Here is a 6,035-nt window from a genome sequence, read left to right on the forward strand (position 1 = left end):
GACGGCGCTTTGTGCACACAAATACGGCGTAAAAGACGGCATAATGAATGCATATAACGGTGTAGGCGTGGTTTGGGTAGGACTGTATAGTTTCAATGGTGGGAATGATGTTCGCCACGGTATGTCGGTCAGAGCATATATAACAGGAGTCAGTCTGAGGTTACTTCACTTTACTTTACTTTACTCAGCGATACACAGGGGAGTCAGTTCACTCAAATAGGATTAGTCAAATATGTATTGTGCATACATATGTGTAGGGCGTTGATGTGGATGTATGTGTGTGTGTGTGGTTTCTGTAAAGACATGAGCAGATATGGAAACACAATGAGTAACATTCACTACAATTCCCCAATACAAATAACAAATGCTTGGTGGGATATTGGCAATTGCAAAGCATAAACATACTGTATGCATTCAGCTACATAGCTAACCAGTACACAAATCACATGTAGCCCTTGTGGCTATGAGAGGAATAACACCGTAAGCTAGCTTATTAGCCTCACAGATATGCTGACTCATTTCTCATTAATGCCTAATAGCTCAACATGCTACATAGTTCTTCACATCTTTACTATGAAATATTAACAGTAAACAATTTACTATATGAAACGAATGACATTAGTGTACAGGAATAAACAGTGCTAAGCATGAGCATGGCATGGCATGGCTAGCTTGCTACATTTAAAGTATATTGCATTCGTAGCTTGCTATATTTCGCCTAAATGATCAAATTATCCATCATTAGAATTCGCTAGAAACTAACATTGTTCACATCTTAAATGACTACAGTAACTGGAAATGAAATTGACAACACTCACCCTTATCATTTACGCACACAAGCCACGAACATAAAGAGCTTACTCAGTGGACACGTTGTCCTGTCTGACCTTCAAACTAACGTGACTCTCCTCACTAACTACTGAACTTACTGCACATATACCCCGAAGCTGCAGAGGGCGCTGTTTCTACATAGTCAATGGCCTTTACAACACAGCCGCCCCAAAATATGCCCTGCATATTTGCTCACTGGAAAGGTCCACAGTTCTAGCATGGGTTATCACGCTCCGTCTCTCCTTCTGCGACCTCTGGAAGGACGACTAGCCGGGCTACTGGACGAGTGTAGCTTCTGTCTTGTATCTTGACCTCGGCGGTTCTGATGAGGCCGTCCTTTCCCGCGAAGACTTTGGCCACTCTTCCGATTGGCCAGGCAGCTCTAGGTAGCTGTGGATCCATCACCAAGACAACTTGGCCTTCGGCAAGTTGTGCTGGGGAGTTGTGCCACTTCTGGCGGATTTGCAGGCTGGGCAGGTAATGGCGTATGAATCTGTTCCAAAAGTGGTCAGTGATGATTTGGCTCGGTTTCCACCGGCGTCTGCTCAGGGCCTCCGACTCTGGATGTACTACTTGAGCCCCATGAGAAGCAGATTTGGGGTGACAGGGTCCAGATCTGCCACATTGGACGAAACATACCCCAAGGGTTTGGAGTTGAGGATACATTCGACTTCCACCAACACAGTCCGCAGCACCTCCTCGGTCACTGGCTGAGAGCCAACGGTTGTGTAGAGGGCCGCCTTCACAGATCGGATCTCTCTTTCCCATGCTCCACCAAAGTGGGGCGCAGCTGGTGGATTGAAATGGAAAGAGATCTGGTTCTTTGCCAGTGTCTGTTGCAGATCAGGACTCATGTCAGCAAAGGCGTTTGCAATCTCCTTCTCTCCACCCTTAAAGTTTGTACCCTGATCGGAGTACAACTCTGCAGGTGTTCCACGGCGGGCTATAAATCTTCTCAATGACATGAGGAATCCATCAATGTCTATGCTGACATCGAGATGGACACATCTTGTCGTGAGACATTTGAAGATGATGCCCCACCGCTTCTCATTCCTTCTTCCTACTTTAACCTGGAATGGCCCGAAGCAATCCATTCCTGTCGAGTGGAACGGGGGTTTGTGGAGACGGAGTCTAGCAGGTGGCAGGTCTGCCATCTTCGGGACTGCTGGCTTGGCTTTCCATCTGCGACACTCACTGCAACGGAATTGTTGCCTACGTATTGCTTCTCTTGCTCGCAAAACCCAAACAGTACGGCGCATTTCAGCAAACACCCGTTCTGGTCCAGGGTGGCACAGTCTGCTGTCAAAGTCTTGGATCAACAGCTGAGTTATCGGGTGCTTCGGGTCAAGAACGATGGGATGCATGGTGGAATATTCCAGCCCTTCAGCCCTGCGTAATCGCCCTCCAACTCGGATAAGTTCTGCTGTTGTGTCAAACTCTGGCGCTAAACTAATCAGCCGGCTGTGTGATGGAACAGGTTTCTCAGATTGCAACAGTCTGTAGTCATCTGGGAAACTGTCCATTTGCGCTGCACGGAAAAGGAGCCTTTCAGCATCGCTGTAGCGCTCGGCTGAGGGGTGGCTGTCTGTGCTGGCCGCCCCGTGCAGGGACTGTGCTGTTGCCTCTACAAGCTTCTGCCAACTGCTATACTGACAAGCATTGGGGATATTGGCATTACTGCTCACTGTTGCGACACCACAGAAAGCAGACTTTCTTAGTTCCCCAGTATCTTCATCTGGAACAGCAGGTGGTCTGGTTGGCCACTCATCAGGTGGTTGAAATAGGAACGGGGGTCCTTGGCTCCATCTATTAGGCTTTGCCAACTCAGCCAGTGATTTCCCTCTTGTCAGGTCATCGGCTGGGTTCCGAGCTGAGTCCACGTAGCATCAAGACTGATGGCTGGTAAGTTCCTGAATCTCGGAGATTCGCGTCCCCACGAAGACTTTGAATCGGCACGACTCAGACTGTAGCCAGTTCAACACAGTTGTCGAATCAGACCACAGTGTAGTCTGGTGGATGGGAAACGTGAGTTCATCTTTCAGCAACTGGGCCAACTGGGCCCCAGTGACAGCGGCACACAATTCCAGTCGCGGCATAGAGTGCTGCTTTTTTGGCGCAACCCTGGATCTTGCCATAAGAAAGGAGAGGACTACTCTGCCCTGTTGATCTTCAGACCTCAAGTATGCCACAGAACCATATGCTCGCTCTGAAGCATCACAAAACACGTGGAGGTCCCTTGACACATCTGCATTGTCCATATCTGCTGGCACATAGCACCTCGGCAATGTTATCCGTGAGAGGGATGGGAGCTCGCTTAGCCAACTATTCCATGCTTGGAGCAGCTCATCAGGGAGTAGCGGGTCATCCCACTGACGCTGTTTGTCCCATAATCTCTGGACGAGGACTTTGGCTCTCGTCGTAAATGGCAAGATGTAACCAAGTGGGTCATATTGGCTGACCAGGACCCGATACACTTGGTGCAGAGTTGGGACTTCCTGCTTAACTGGTCGGTGCTTGTAGCCGAGTACGTCTGTGTTGCAATCCCATCGCAAGCCTAGGGTTGACTCATTCACTTCTGTGCGTTCTTTTGCCAGCCAAAGTTCAATGTTGTCTGAGCGAGCCTCTCTAGGTAGGTGTTCTATGGTACTGGATGCATTGCTGGCCCACTGACGTATCTCGAACCCGCCAAGTGCCAGCACAGCTCGCAGTTTGTCAATGAGGTGTTTTGCTTCGCCTTCGGTGGGTGTGCTTTGGAGACAGTTGTCCACGTAAAAACACCTTTCGACAGACATCCTCACATCTTCCTCTGTTTCACCTTGGTTAGCCATGTGCCTCTGTAGTGCAAACGTGGTACAGCAGGGACTGCAGGTAGTTCCAAAAGGCAAGACTTGCCACTCGTAGATGGTAGGTGTGCAGTCAGTCTTCCCTTCTCGCCACACAAAGCGAAGTAGAGGCCTGTCCTCTGGAAGAAGACGCACCTGGTGGAACATACCTTTTATGTCCCCGCTGATAGCGATGGCGTGCTCACGGAAACGTAGTAGCACTCCCAACAATGAGGGGCCCAGCGTCGGTCCAGGAAGCAGCATCTCGTTGAGTGACACACCTTTGTGCTGGAATGAGCAATTGAACACAATTCGATGCTTGCCATTGTGCTCAACCATGTGGTGGGGTATGAACCATGACTCCCTGTCTTGCTCAAGGTCCTCATCATGGAGCTTCACCACATAGCCTGCATCAACCAGCTTCTGGACTTCAGCGTTGTATATTTGAGCCCTCTCAGGAGTCTTAGCCATCCACCTTTCTGTACTTCGGAGCTGAGGCATCACCACATCAACCTTGGCTTGAAGACTAGGCATGTTCTTTCTTCTCAACAGCGGTGTGGCATAGCGGAGAACTCCTGCAATGTCCACCCACACGGTCTTGCTCTCCAGGAGCTTAATTGCATCCTGGTCCTCTCTTGATCGTGTGACCAGCTTGGCATTGCGTGGTGGCAGCACATCTAGCTGCCATAGCTTCTCCACGTTCCTCTGTAATTCAGCTATGAGTGGATCCATTGACATCCACAGGCACTGCTGTGGTTGTAGCCTTTGTTCCAGGACTCTTGCAGGACCTTGCAGTACCCAACCCAGCCTGGTTTTGACAGCTGCTGGCCCTCCTGGAGGTCCAAGCCTCACAGGCTCGATCGGCATGATGAGGTGTGGATGATCTGCACCGATTAGCAGTAGAGGGCTAGCATGGTCAAATGAGGGAATTGGAACATGCTGCAAATGTTTGTATTTCTTCCTCAAAGTCTCTGTTGGGTAAGAGTGTTCTGCCAGTCCAAAGGCCTTGGCTGTGAAGGCTTGCTTTATCCAAAAGCGTCTCTTGGGCCATGCTGCTGACGAAATGGTGAAGGAGACGCACGCTCCATGGATGGTCTGAATATCCTGCCTTATAGTCCTTAAAGACAGATCTTCTGGACTTCCCTGCAGCTGCTGAGAGAAGGATGGTTCGCTCAGAACCATCGTCGAGGACTGCATATGTGTCTACCGTGCGGTCACCATGATGCAGCAGTACCCGGATGACTTTCAGCAGAACTCTTTGGCTGTCTCTGGGTTGATCCAGATACAGTGTCTCAGTTGTGGAGCTGACTTCAGCAACAACTTTCTTTGGTGGCCTTTGGTTCACCTCATGCAATACCTGGAGGTGAATATTCTGACAAATGCCACATGGTTTCTTCAAGGTGCATTGTGCAGCTTGATGGGCCCGCCCGCAACGCCAACATCTTTTCTTCTCTCGGATCCACTGGATTCTCTGTTCAGTGGGCAGACTCTGGAATCTTGAACACTTACTCAGAAAATGCTCATCGCTGTCACAGTAAGGACAGTATGCCTTGAATTTGCCCTTCCTCTTAGGCTCTGCTAGTGACTTGGGGCTTGACTCTGCTGCTGTATCAGTGGAAGATTCCTTCCCACTATGTAGAATGGTAGCTGACTTACTTGATCTGGATTGCTTCCTTCGATCTGTCTTCTGAGATGGTTGCTCCTTTTCACCCTTGCTGCCGAACACCCCCTCTGGGTCCTGACACCAGACTTCGTGCTGAAGCCACTCTGAAAGGTCGGCAAGGGTGTTGATGTTGCCAGGTCTATAGCCGACCTGACGCCTGAAGGTTGCCCTGAGTTCTGCAGGTAGTTTGCTGTGTAGGCGGGACACGTGCGATCCACATTGGAGTTCGGCTTCACCATCGGGACCCAGAGTCTTTAGCATGCCCACCAGCGCACTGATTTGGAGTGCAAACCTTTCAAAGGAGGCAAAATCTCCACGGCGCACATCGGGAGCATCCATGACTGCAGCTATCTTACTTAGGGCAAGCTGATGGGGTTTCCCATACTTCTCATTCAAGGCGGCCATAGTATGGCTGTAGGTAGTGGGTGAGTGGAGATAAGAATCTGCCACTAAGCGGGCTTCTTCAAGCAGCAAGTGATCTACCAAGATCTGGTACTTGAAAAGCTCAGTACTGGAAGCAGGTAGAAGGTTCTCTAGTGCTAGTTTAAGCCGTGCAAATTCACTTGGGTCTTTATGGATGAAATCTGGGATTGTTGGCTTTGGTCCCCTATAGGTACACCTTCATTGCCAAAGTGTGGGGCCTGTTGTAGTCCACTGGGATGTGGAGGATACCAAGGCCACTGTTGGTGAGTATCTGACTTAACACCTACTCCAGATGC

The sequence above is a fragment of the Alosa pseudoharengus genome, unplaced genomic scaffold (assembly GCF_046254945.1).
Source record: "Alosa pseudoharengus isolate Yale_2024_CS ecotype anadromous, Long Island Sound unplaced genomic scaffold, YU_APseudo_1.1 YU_APseudo_1.1_scf_5, whole genome shotgun sequence".
Lineage (NCBI taxonomy): Eukaryota > Metazoa > Chordata > Actinopteri > Clupeiformes > Clupeidae > Alosa > Alosa pseudoharengus.